We start from the raw sequence: 14879 nt of genomic DNA, 5'->3' as shown, positions 1-14879 counted from the left end.
CATAGTGTTTTGGTAAACTGGGATGTATGGATGCTGTCAGTCCCCACTCGCTTGCTCACTCGAGTTTGTTGACGGTGTAGTGGCTGGCTGCTTTATGTCCCAGGGCTCCCTCATGCCTGTGTTACCTTCTGGCTCTCCCCTTTTAGTTGTGCTGTCATAGTTAGTTGCCGGAGTCCCTGCTTGTACTCAGTGCAATATGTATACTGTTCCTACTTATTCAGGTGACATTGGGCATACCTAACAACCTGTTTTCTCTCCCCCCCCCCCCCCCCCCCAAATCTGTCCCTCTGAGTTACCTGGAGTCAACAGGAAATCTTTTGGTGGAGAGGGTGGAGACCTCGACTGGCTATTGTAGCCTGCAGGGAATCGGCCGTCAGACATTCTGTCACATGTCCCAGACCCGGTGAAATGTAACTGAATTGTCTTGGCCAGCCCTAAGGGTCCCATCTGCATCCCATCATTGCTGAGGAGTGTGCTCCCATCACCCAATCAAGCATCCAGCCAGAGCAGGTCATGATATTTTTTAACCAAATTAACATGCCATTGTTGTGTATTATGCCTGATGTCAAGACTCTCGTCTCTGCAAGCCTACCACACAGACTTAATACTTGTCATTTTTAGGGCATACCTAACAACCTGTTTTTTGTCCCTCTTAGTTACATGTCGGTCCTGGGATCGCGATGCTGACCTCTTCTGCCCCTCGGACCTGCTTGATCCATCCTGGTGCCCTGTGTCTGGTTGGAGTCTTATCGCATCACTCCTGTGGAGGATGGCCCCATGGAGACAGTTGAAAGTTACACCTGGAGAATGCTCTGGACTCTTACAGTAATGCTTTTATGGCTGAGGACTACAGTTGACTTGCTAACTTTAGGACTGCAGTTGTCATGAACAGTTTTGCACTCAAGTTTCCATCAATGAAGAGTTACATCAACAAAACTGTCTTCATGTTAAAACTGTTAATGTTATAGTCATGCTGTCTGTTGTTGCCCAAATGAGGATGGGTTCCCTTTTGAGTCTGGTTCCTCTCGAGGTTTCTTCCTCATGTCATCTGAGGGAGGTTTTTCCTTGCCACCGTCGCCGCAGGCTTGCTCACTGGGGATAGATTAGGGATAAAATTAGCTCATGTTTTAAGTCGTTCAAATTCTGTAAAGCTGCTTTGCGACAATGTTTGTTGTTAAAAGCGCTATATAAATAAACTTGACTTGACTTAATTCGGTCACTGTGGTTGGCTGTGTGAATTAAAAGCCTACCTTGGTCTGCTGAATTACTATAACAAGCTTCTCCCTAATCTGGCCACACTCTTAGCACCACTCCATCAGTTGCTGAGAAAAGATGCTCAGTGGACTTGGAACAAAGAGTAAGAAGATGCTTTTAGAATTTCCAAACAGATGCTGAAATCAGCCAAAGTCCTGAGTCACTATACAGTGGACAAAGACTTGGTACTGGCATCTGACACCTCACCATATGGAGTGGGCGCCGTGTTGTCTCATGTCATGAAAGATGGCAGCGAGAAGCCATTAGGCTTCATGTCACGCATGCTGACACCAGCCGAGAACCGCTATTTGCAACTCGACAAGGAGGGGTTGGCCATCATGTTTGGGATAAAGCGGTTCCATAAGTACATATATGGACGAATGTTTACAATTAGCACTGACCACAAACCGCTAATATCACTTTTCCATGAAAAGAAGCCTGTTCCACAGATGGGGTCACCGAGAGTGCAAAGGTGGGCAACATTTGCTAAGAGCATATGAGTACAAAATCATATACAAACCAGGCAAGGAACACGCAAACGCTGATGCGCTGAGCAGGTTGCCTCTGCCACAAATGGATGAAGAGGATGACACAGATCAAGTCCTCATGCTTGACGTAATGGAAGACCCACCAATCACAACAGCTCAAGTGAAGCAGTGGACAACCACAGATGGGACACTCTTGCAGGTGCTATTCTGGTGTCTGAAAGGATGGCCAAAGGAGGTGGAGACAGCATTCAAACCCTACAGCCAGAGAAAGCTGGAGCTTAGTGTGAAAGATGGATGTGTCTTCTGGGGGGCAAGAGTGGTTGTTCCAAAGAAGGGAAGGAATGTCATTTTGAAGCAACTGCACCACACGCACCCAGGGATATCCAGAATGAAGGGCCTAGCATGCTCTTGTGTGGTGGCCAGGGATGGACTCTGAGATCGAAAGGGAAGTTCAGTCTTGCCACACTTGTCAAGAAAACAGGAAGTGTCCAGCTGGGGCACCGCTTCATCCATGGGAGTGGCCTGAGACACCCTGGAGCAGACTGCATAATGATTATGCAGGTCCTTTCTTACGCAAGATGCTTCTCATCATTGTAGATGCACATTCCAAATGGATTGACGCGTATCCAACAAACAGTGCAACTAGTCAAGTTACTATTGAAAAGCTCAGTCAGTGTTTTAGCGCACGCGGTCTGCCCCAGACAATAATATCTGACAATGGAACTTGTTTTACAAGAATTTGAGACATTCCTGAAACAGAATGGCGTACAGCACATGACATCTGCGCCTTTCCACCCGGCATCCAATGGCCTGGCAGAAAGAGCCGTTCAGACATTCAAACAAGGAATAAAGAAAATAAAAGGAGACACTTTGGAAACAAAAATAGCAAGATTTCTGTTCAACTACAGAATCACACCACAGAGGACTACTGGCTTGTCATCAGCAGAAATGCTTATGTCCAGAAGATTGCGTTCAACATTGGATCTTCTACTGCCTGATGTGAAGTAAAAGATTCACAAGAAACAACTCAAACAAAAAGAACATGACACACACAGTAAGTGGAGGCGTTTTACTTCTGGTGATGACGTGTACATTCACAATTACAGCCATGGACCCAAATGGATACCAGCGGTCATAGATGAGAACACAGGACCTGTATCCTATACAGTACAGACAGGAGACGGACGCGTGATGAGACGTCATGTCGACCAAATCCGAAAGCGCCATGCAACGTTGAACAACATGTCCAGACCAGAGGTGATGGTGGAGCCTGTCTTCAGTTTCCAGAGCAAGCAGTGGAGGTCTTGCTTACAGACTCTGCCGTCCCAACTTCAGTGGAAAGGGAAGCGACTGAGCCTGCTGTGACAGCCCAGGTTCACCCTCCAGCTGACGATCTGTCAGATGCAAGAGCAGAATCATCACTGGTACTGCGTCGCTCTGAGCGCACAAGACAGACTCCTGCTTACCTAAAAGACTTTGTAAGACAGTAGTGAGTTCCCTCAAGTAAGAGCAAGAATGCGCTCTGGGATTCACTGGAAGGATGGTAGTCCACCCACCTTCCTAGTTAGTTCTTTTTTCAATGTTTAAAAAGAAAATGTGATGTTGACATTGTTATACTGTCTGTCAGGTATTAATTGTTGAATTCTGTTAGATAGTCTAGGTGATTGTTACAAGATGGTGTATTTGCAATTCACTGTTATAGTGCAAAATGAAGGTTGATGTTGAAGGTGAGAGTGATGTTTAAGCTCACCTGAATAGTTTACTCTTAAGGGGGGAGGGATGTGGTATCCTGACTGAAATGTATTCCATGCACTACCACCCCACACCACCAGGTGTTATGGTGGACCTTTAGAACTAATGAGTTACTCAATAGAGAGGTAGTGAAAGAATAACCAGTGACTTGTAAGTTGAGTTCGTGTGTAATAAAAAGCCAAGAACGGGATGCCTGTGAGTGACCTCGTCCTTTGTGATTAAGTTATCACATTAACCCAAGACAAACAAAAATCCACCACCCAAGGGCCCACCAGGGACTCCCATGGGGCCCAAATATGGAATTTCTGAGTTCTGCCAAATTGTGGCGCTCTCCTGTAGGGGAGAGTGGGGAGGAGTGAGCCATGGGGAGAAGTGAACCACTTAAAATTTTTCGAAATTTAGCCAGGGTTTATCCCAGTTAACTTGTCATATGAAGTCACCAGGGAATTCCCCTGACTTCAACCCACAGTGGATGGAATCCTGGCACCCTGCTCACAATAGGTAAACAAAAGTCTAAAATTCAAAGTAGTAAGTAAATATTTCACTTAACATATTTTTTCATCCTATTGTCTAATAAACCAAGATAACAATCACATTGTTGTTGTTTATTAGGCATGTACTATGGTATTGTGTGATGACATAACCTGGGCCACATCCTTCCGTTCAAATGTAGGTCGACATCAGAAGCAATGGCGGGTCATTTTGGGAGGAGTGAGCCACACAGTGCATGGGAGGAGTGAGCCTAGGCTCACTCCTCCCTTCAGTGGCCCACTCCTCCCTTAACTAATCTTGTGTCATGGTGATACATTACCGTACTAATACTTTTACATGTAATTAAGGTATGGGGCTATAATCCACAGATTACCAATAATCCTACCAACCAGTCGTTGGCATCAAACGTACTTTAGACCAGTTCATGTTTGATGTGGTCTTTTAACACGTTCATTTTTGTATGCTGGGATGGCATACGAGGTACCTATACTTCTGTTGTAGGCTTTAAGAAGCCTTGAGTTCCAATTTCAGGTTAGTTGGTTATTTGGCTAAGCGTGCCCATTACTAGTATCTCATTTCAGATTATTTTGGTGTTTCGGCTAAAGACAGGCCTCAGGTTTAATTATGTTTTATAGACTGTAATGCTGCTGTGCAAACACGTGTTCCTACAAAAAAAAAACTTATAATAGCTGGACTTTTTTTGTTAAGATTTTAGATTTTTTTGATATCTTTACTGTTTTACAAGTTTTACAGTCTTATTTGTTTTTTTTAATACGTTTCATTTGTTACAGTTCAAATAAAAGTTTGTATTTCATGACAAATGTCATTTGTTCATGATTTCAAGCCAGTGGTCCAGTCCTCCCCATGGGGTGATTCACACCTCCCTTAGATCGGGAGGAGTGAGCCATAAAATTAACAGGCTTTTTCTCCCATCTGTAGAACTGATGGTTGCACGATTAGTTGTACAACTTGGTTCATGTTGCAACTACTCTGAATACCTTTCATTTGCATAGGATCATTTTAACTTCAGCCCTTTTATTTTGGCTAGGGGTCCAAAAATAAAAAAAGCGGCTCACTCCTCCCCACTCTCCCCTACCTACGTGCCAAATTTAGTGAAGATCTGTCAAGAGTTTGTGTTGATAAATGTAACATGAAAGGCATTGAGGAAGGGGGTGGGTGGATGTTGTGCCCCTCCACCCAGGGACCTCCCTGGGGACCGTACATGAATTTTGTTTATATCTGCAAAATTCCCGGTCATCCTCCAACCTGCTTGCCAAATTTGGTGAAAATCCGTCAAGAAATGGTGACGTTAGCTCAAGATAAACAAACAAACTTTGACACTTATTATATAGATTATGAAATGCATGATATGATGTTTTTACGTTTATATATGAGTGATTCCACTCTTATGGGTACTGAAATGGGGACATGAACTTATTCACCTAAAAACCATTTCTTTTTTAACCATCAGGTCACAAAACATGTAATCTTTAATGAATGATATGTTAAAAGATAACTTTAATTTTCTGAGATGTAATAAAAACATATTTATATGCCAAAGTCAAGCCTATGAGTTCCAAAATGATGTCTGTTACATTACTTCTGTTACGATTGTCCATCTCGCGTCTGTTACAAATTAATTACAATCTAGCTATATACCATGTTAATCTTATTGAAAGAATGTGTATGTTTATTCTACTACACATGTTTATTAATTATATTTGCTAAAACATCACCTTCCTATGTTTCAAAAAGTAATTCTACATTGTTAAAATTGAGAATATATATGTCCACAACACTTCTGTTACGTTCTGACTTTGGCATATAAATATGTTTTTATTACATCTCAGAAAATTAAAGTTATCTTTTAACATATCATTCATTAAAGATTACATGTTTTGTGACCTGATGGTAAAAAAAAGAAATGGTTTTAGGTGAATTTTTAAAAATAAGTTCATGTCCCCATTTCAGTACCCATAAGCGTGGAATCACTCATATGTTTTTAAATTTGCATACCTAGAACTAAGGTGATTTCTTGGACGAAGACTAATCCTCAGTTTACTTAATCGTGATAAACATCAAGTCCTCACATGGTGAGCGAGGTAAATAATGCGATAATGTTGCAGTCAAAGGGTTAAGGTGTCAAAAGGGAGATGGAGCACTTGCTTAGAAACACCTTCATGCTAGTTAGTCAGGCAGTGATTTATAATCAGTTAGTTATACAATAGGAACTTGTTCTTGATTCTAGGATCCCTGTTCTTTGGCTGCAGGAGTGGAACCCAGTGTGGTCTTCTGCTGTTGCATGCTGAGATGCTTTTCTGCTCACCACGGTTGTAAAGAGTTGCTATGAGAGAAAGAAAGAAAGCACAACTTTATTCATCACACACTTGTGAAATTTCCGCTTTGCATTTAACCCATCTGAAACGGTGAACACGCACGCGCACACCCAGAGCAGTGGGCAGCCCCACACAGCGCCCAGGGAGCAGTTGGGTGCCTCACTCAAGGGCACCTCAGCCCAAGGCCGTCCCATATTAACCTAACCTGCATGTCTTTGGATTGTGGGGGAAACCGGAGCACCCGGAGGAAACCCACGCAGACACGGGGAGAGCATGCAAACTCATTACTATATACTGTAGTAATAACGAGTTACTATATAGGATATAGTAACTCGTTACTGAGTTACTATATCCTTCCTGGATACAGCTTGAACCAATCTAGCCATTTTCCTCTGACCTCGCGTCAACAAGGCGTTTGTTTCCACCCACAAAACTGTCGCTCACTCAACGTTTTTCTTGTTTTTGGCACCATTCTGTAAACCTCAGGAGATCAGCAGTTTCCAAAATACTCAAACCAGTCCATCTGGCTCAAACCCATGCCACAGTGAAAGAAAGTCACACTTTGAGATTGCAATCATTTTTCCCATTCTGATGTTTGACGTGAACATTAACTGAAGCTCTTGATTTGCATCTGCATGATTTGAAGCACTGTGCTGCTATCAAGGGTTCGGCTGATTTTAAAGAACTACGCAAAACTGCAGGTGGATGTATGGGTGTTCCTAATAAAGTGGCTGGTGAGTATACAGTATATCCCAGTATTCAAACATATCCTGTTCTGATGGGTTTTTGGTTGCAAATGAGATGACCCCCCCCCCCCCCCCCCCCCCAAAAAAAAAAATAAAAATTCACTGTAGGATTTTTTTTTCCTTTTCAATGTGCTTTTAAGGTCTATCTCCAAACTCGGAGATAAATTTGATTTTATAAAGCAAATCTGTTTCGATATTTCTTCTCTGATTCAGCAAGCAACTAATCACATTGCAAAATGCTGAAAAGAAATACAACTCTTTCTGAGTATATTTCTGGATGTTTCTTCACCATAAACTTTTCCTTTATTTCGTTCTAACCAGTTTCTGAAAGCAATGTTTTCTTCTTTTCGAATTTCCTGATTTTTTTTAAAAAACTAATTCTTAAATGTTTTACGATGGAATTTCAACGTAAACTAATCTTAATTAGGAACAACGTATAGGTGTTTAGAAATCAAAATATTCTTTGAATTTGAAATCGTAAAGAATACACGGCGTGAAATAAAGAGCAGATATGCTCATAATGAAGTCTTAAGTCTCAAAATTGCTTCCTCTACTGAGTTGCATCATTTATTGGCTAAATAACATGATTTTCTTAATTATTCACCTTGAGTTCGTCGAGGTTCTTCTTTACCAATATTCACTGTGCCTGAGGCAGATAACCATTTTAGTATAAATACCCAGGTGATTATCTTCAAAAGCAGCATGCAAATGTAACTAAGGTGCAGCGCAGAATTGTCACTTGATCTGTGCTGACTTGCATAAAATGCTTTGTTTTGAAATCGGTAAAATGAATCACAATTCCACCTTACGTTTTGAATAGTTTTAGACCAAACTTCATAGCATCTTTCGTGCTTTTAGGAACAGCATTTTCTTTCATTTGTAATTCTTCCTCGCTTATGGTGACCAAGCGATCGGCCGCCATTTTGCCGAGTCACTCGACGTGATTATCGACAAATACAGTGGTGCTTGAAAGTTTGCGAACCCTTTAGAATTTTCTATATTTCTGCATAAATATGACCTAAAACATCAGATTTTCACGCAAGTCCTAAAAGTAGATAAAGAGAACCCAGTTAAACAAATGAGACAAAAATATTATACTTGATCATTTATTTATTGAGGAAAATGATCCAATGTTACATATCTGTGAATGGCAAAAGTACAACCCCGATTCCAAAAAAGTTGGGACAAAGTACAAATTGTAAATAAAAATGGAATGCAATGATGTGGAAGTTTCAAAATTCCATATTTTATTCAGAATAGAACATAGATGACATATCAAATGTTTAAACTGAGAAAATGTATCATTTAAAGAGAAAAATGAGGTGATTTTAAATTTCATGACAACAACACATCTCAAAAAAGTTGGGACAAGGCCATGTTTACCACTGTGAGACATCCCCTTTTCTCTTTACAACAGTCTGTAAACGTCTGGGGACTGAGGAGACAAGTTGCTCAAGTTTAGGGATAGGAATGTTAACCCATTCTTGTCTAATGTAGGATTCTAGTTGGTCAACTGTCTTAGGTCTTTCTTGTCGTATCTTCCGTTTTATGATGCACCAAATGTTTTCTATAGGTGAAAGATCTGGACTGCAGGCTGGCCAGTTCAGTACCCGGACCCTTCTACGCAGCCATGATGCTGTAATTGATGCAGTATGTGGTTTGGCATGGTCATGTTGGAAAACGCAAGGTCTTCCCTGAAAGAGAGGTCGTCTGGATGGGAGCATATGTTGCTCTAGAACCTGGATATACCTTTCAGCATTGATGGTGTCTTTCCAGATGTGTAAGCTGCCCATGCCACACGCACTAATACAACCCCATACCATCAGAGATGCAGGCTTCTGAACTGAGTGCTGATAACAACTTGAGTCGTCCTTCTCCTCTTTAGTCTGAATGACACAGCGTCCCTGATTTCCATAAAGAACTTCAAATTTTGATTCGTCTGACCACAAAACAGTTTTCCACTTTGCCACAGTCCATTTTAAATGAGCCTTGGCCCAGAGGAAGACGTCTGCGCTTCTGGATCATGTTTAGATACGGCTTCTTCTTTGAACGATAGAGTTTTAGCTGGCAACGGCGGATGGCACGGTGAATTGTGTTCACAGATAATGTTCTCTGGAAATATTCCTGAGCCCATTTTGTGATTTCCAATACAGAAGCATGCCTGTATGTGATGCAGTGCCATCTAAGGGCCCGAAGATCACGGGCACCCAGTATGGTTTTCCGGCCTTGACCCTTACGCACAGAGATTCTTCCAGATTCTCTGAATCTTTTGATATTATGCACTGTAGATGATGATATGTTCAAACTCTTTGCAATTTTACACTGTCAAACTCCTTTCTGATATTGCTCCACTATTTGTCGGTGCAGAATTAGGGGGATTGGTGATCCTCTTCCCATCTTTACTTCTGAGAGCCGCTGCCACTTCAAGATGCTCTTTTTATACCCAGTCATGTTAATGACCTATTACCAATTGTCCTAATGAGTTGCAATTTGGTCCTCCAGCTGTTCCTTTTTTGTACCTTTAACTTTTCCAGCCTCTTATTGCCCCTGTCCCAACTTTTCTGAGATGTGTTGCTGTCATGAAATTTCAAATGAGCCAATATTTGGCATGAAATTTCAAAACGTCTCACTTTCGACATTTGATATGTTGTCTATGTTCTATTGTGAATACAATATCAGTTTTTGAGATTTCTAAATTACTGCATTCCATTTTTATTTACAATTTGTACTTTGTCCCAACTTTTTTGGAATCGGGGTTGTATGTGAACCTCTAGGATTAGCAGTTAATTTGAAGGTGAAATTAGCCAGGTGTTTTCAATCAACAGGATGACAATCAGGTGTGAGTGGGCACCCTGTTTTATTTAAAGAACGGGGATCTATCAAAGTCTGATCTTCAGAACACATGTTTGTGGAAGTGCATCATGGCATGAACAAAGGAGATTTCTGAGGACCTCAGAAAAAGCGTTGTTGATGCTCATCAGGCTGGAAAAGGTTACAAAACCACCTCTAAAGAGTTTGGACTCCACCAATCCACAGTCGGACAGATTGTGTACAAATGGATGAAATTCAAGACCATCGTTACCCTCCCCATGAGTGGTCGACCAACAAAGATCACTCCAAGAGCAAGGCGTGTAATAGTCGGCGAGGTCACAAAGGACCCCAGGGTAACTTCTAAGCAACTGAAGGCCTCTTTCACATTGGCTAATGTTGATGTTCATGAGTCCACCATCAGAACACTGAACAACAATGGTGTGCATGGCAGGGTTGCAAGGAGAAAGCCACTGCTCTCCAAAAAGAACATTGCTGCTCATCTGCAGTTTGCTAAAGATCACGTGAACAAGCCAGAAGGCTATTGGAAAAATGTTTTGTGGACGGATGAGACCAAAATAGAACTTTTTGGTTTAAATGAGAAGTATTATGTTTGGAGAAAGGAAAACACTGCATTCCAGCATAAGAACCTTTTCCCATCTGTGAAACATGGTGGTGGTAGTATCATGGTTTTGGGCCTGTTTTGCTGCATCTGGACCAGGATGGCTTGCCAACAATGAATTCTGAATTATACCAGTGAATTCTAAAGGAAAACGTCAGGACATCTATCTATGAACTGCATCTCAAGAGAAGGTGGGTCATGCAGCAAGACAACGACCCTAAGCACACAAGTCGTTCTACCAAAGAATGGTTAAAGAAGAATGAAGTTAATGTTTTGGAATGGCCAAGTCAAAGTCCTGACCTTAGTCCAATCGAAATGTTGTGGAAGGACCTGAAGCGAGCAGTTCATGTGAGGAAACCCACCAACATCCCAGAGTTGAAGCTGTTCTCTACAGAGGAATGGGCTAAAATTCCTCCAAGCTGGTGTGCAGGACTGATCAACAGTTACCAGAAATGCTTAGTTGCGGTTATTGCTGCACAAGGGGGTCACACCAGATACTGAAAGCAAAGGTTCACATACTTTTGCCGCTCACAGATATGTAATATTGGATCATTTTCCTCAATAAATAAATGACCAAGTATCATACTTTTGTCTCATTTGTTTAACTGGGTTCTCTTTATCTACTTTTAGGACTTGTCTGATGTTTTAGGTCATATTTATGCAGAAACATATAGAAAATTCTATAGGGTTCACAAACTTTCAAGCACCACTGTAGTCTGAATTTCTCAACCAACCAGCATGTGGTTCACCTGTATAATCACCTGTGTCTTTATACTAATGAACAGTTATTTCATGAACTCGAGTCGCATATGAGCCAATAGCTGACGAGGCACGTAGTGCTGAGTTGACTATAACCCATGTACGACGAGATTGAGTGGAATAACTCTTTTATTCTACCCACATTCATTGGATTTTGAGAAACTTTTTTTTTTTTGCAAATTCAATAAATAAAAACTTTGTCAAATGTTTTGTACAAATCATTTCCGCTTGGAACGTAAACAAACCAGTGAAATGACAGTAGCAATTGGTGAAAAATGCCATAATTCTTGAAAAAAAAAGATGCGTTCTTGCCATCAAATACTTTTATTTCATATTTTGTCGCTTGTATTTATTTTATTTTATTTTTTTGGAGTTTTCTCTTGGTGCATTACCGCCACCGACTGAGCTGGAGTGTGGATGGGACTATATTCTTTAATAGCTTGTTGCATCTGACCAGGTGGGTGGAGCACAGAAGCATGGCAGGCTAGAATTGCGTTCACAAAAACTTTTATTCTTAGCTTTTCAGCTTTCCACACTCTCCCAGCCACACACGCATGCACACAAGTGTTCTGGTTGGGGAGAGAGCTCCCTTTTTCTGCTCTCTCTCTCCTTTTTAAAGGGTGGGGTCACTGGGGAAGACACGCAAACAGGTTAATTCCCATGAGGTGCAATGATTCCACCACTTACCTTCCCTGACTCTGCCCTCCATTCACAGACCGATGCTTGGCCACGCCCCCACTGCCACATGCCCCCACTGCCCGACTCAGGCCGGGGAGCCATCCGGCCTGTAGCCGACTACCCCCCCCCCAAACGGGAGAGGAAATTCGCCACAACCATCTGCGTGATCCGCGCGTTGACATCCTTCATGCGGTGGAGCCACTGCAGGGCTGTGTGGTCTGAAGAGAGGGTGAAAGGGCACCCCAGCAGGTAGTAGCGAAGGGCAAGGACTGCCCACTTGATGGCGAGGCACTCCTTTTCGATTGTGCTGTATCTGCCCTCATGCACCGACAGCTTCTGGCTGATGTACAGCACTGGACGATTCTCCCCCTCCAGGGACAGAACAGCCCCCAGCCCTCTGTCCAATGTGTCCATCTGCAAAATAAAGGTGAGAGAAAAGTCAGGGGAGTGTAACAGTGGCCCCCCCACACAGTGCAGCCTTTACCTCCAAGAAAGCCTGCTAGCATTGCTCTGTCCACTGGACGGGATCTGGTGCTCCCTTTTTAGTGAGATCAGTCAGTGGGCTGGTGACGTCCAAATAATTAGGTATAAACCTACAATAGTAGCCAGTCAGCCCCAGGAACTGTCTCACCTCCTTTTTGGTTTTGGGCCTCGGGTAGGCCGCAATTGCTGCTGTCTTATTGATTTGGGGACGCACCTGCCCATTGCCCAAGTGGAAACCCAGATACCGTACTTCCACCCACCCAATCGCACACTTCTTCGGGTTGGCTGTGAGACCTGCTCGCCTCACAGACCTAAGGATGGCCCTTAGGTGTTCCAGATGCTGTGGCCAGTCATCTCATCTCATCTCATCTCATCATCTCTAGCTGCTTTATCCTGTTCTACAGGGTCGCAGGCAAGCTGGAGCCTATCCCAGCTGACTACGGGCGAAAGGCGGGGTACACCCTGGACAAGTCGCCAGGTCATCACAGGGCTGACACATAGACACAGACAACCATTCACACTCGCATTCACACCTACAGTCAATTTAGAGTCACCAGTTAACCTAACCTGCATGTCTTTGGACTGTGGGGGAAACCAGAGCACCCAGAGGAAACCCACGCGGACACGGGGAGAACATGCAAACTCCACACAGAAAGGCCCTTGTCGGCCACGGGGCTCGAACCCGGACCTTCTTGCTGTGAGGCAACAGCGCTAACCACTACGCCACCGTGCCGCCCTGGCCAGTCATTACTGTAATAATAATGTCGTCCAAGTAGGCGGCGGCATGGGGGCGGAGGACCCTATCCATGAGCCGCTGGAACGTAGCAGGTGCCCCAAACAGCCCAAAAGGAAGTGTGACGAACTGGTGTAAGCCAAACGGTGTGGAAAAGGCCGTTCTCTCTCGGGATAGCGGAGTCAAGGGGATCTGCCAATATCCCTTTGTCAAATCCAGTGTCGAATAAAAACGAGCCATGCCTAGTCGATCAAGCAACTTGTCAATACGAGGCATTGGGTACGCATGAAATTTAGACACCGCGTTGACTTTTCTGTAGTCCACACAGAACCGGACCAACCAGTCAGCCTTGGGAAACAAGACCACCGGGCTGCTCCAGTCACTGTGGGACTCCTCAACGATGCCCATTTCGAGCATGGCCTCGAGTTCTTCCCGAACCACTTTTTTTTTTGGTGTGTGTGTGTGTGTGTGTGTGTGTGTGTTCAGGCAGTCTGTAAGGGTGGCTGCGCACTACTACCCCCGGGGGAGTCTCAATGTGGTGTTCTATGAGGTGGGTGCAGCTGGGCAGCAGTGAGAACATGTCAGAAAATTCTGTTTGCAACTGGGCGACCTCCGTGAGCTGGGTCGGGGAGAGGTGGTCTCCACAGGGGACCGGAGTGGTGGGCGATTTGTCAATTTTCTTTTTTGAACCTCCGGCCCCAGCTGCGCCTTCTCTGGGACCACCGACACCAATGCCACGGGGACCTCCTCGTTCCAAAGTTTGAGTAGATTGAGGTGGTATATCTGTAACGCCCCACCCCTGTCCATTCGCCTCACCTCATAGTTGACGTCCCCGACTTGCTGTGTGACCTCAAAGGGTCCTTGCCACCTGGCGATCAATTTGGAGTTCGACGTGGGCAACAACACGAGTACTTTATCTCCCGGTGTGAATTCCCTAAGGCGTGTGCCCCTGTCGTACAGACGGACTTGACATTCTTGGGCCTGGTGCAGATTCTCCTGGGTTAGGTGTGTGAGGGTGTGGAGTTTGGTGTGCAGGTCGATAACGTATTGAATTACGTTTTTACTGGTCAAAGGTTCCTCCTCCCAATTTTCCCATAGCACATCCAGAATGCCACGTGGCTTACGCCTGTATAATAATTTGAACGGGGAGAACACCGTAGAGGCTTGTGGGACCTCTCACATTGCGAATAACAGGGGCTTGAGCCATTTATCCCAGTTGCGTGCATCTTCTCTTATGAATTTTCTAATTGTTTTTGAGGGTGCGATTAAACCGTTCGACTAAGCCATCCATTTTTGGGTGATAAACGCTGGTGCGGATAGGCTTAATTCCCAGTAACCCATAGAGTTCGCGCAGTGTGCGTGACATAAACGTAGTGCCTTGATCAGTCAGAATCTCTTTGGGGATTCCGACCCGGGAGATGATGCAGAAGAGCACTTCTGCAATACTATGTGCTGAGATATTGCAAAGAGGCACTGCTTCAGGGTATCGCGTTGCATAGTCCACCAGAACTAAATTAAAGCAATACCCTCATGTTGACCGATCTAATGGCCCGACGAGATCCATCCCAATTCTTTCGAACGGGGTCTCGATTAATGGCAGAGAGCGCAAAGGCGCTTTTGGAATGGCCATGGAATTTACTAACTGGCATTCGCAGCATGCCGTACACCACCTACGGACATCGCCGCAAATCCCTGGCCAATAGAACCGGGCCATTATTCAGGCGAGTG

This window comes from Neoarius graeffei, chromosome 4 (genome assembly GCF_027579695.1).
Source record: "Neoarius graeffei isolate fNeoGra1 chromosome 4, fNeoGra1.pri, whole genome shotgun sequence".
NCBI classification, from domain to species: Eukaryota; Metazoa; Chordata; class Actinopteri; order Siluriformes; family Ariidae; genus Neoarius; species Neoarius graeffei.
This window is presented reverse-complemented; position numbering follows the sequence as displayed.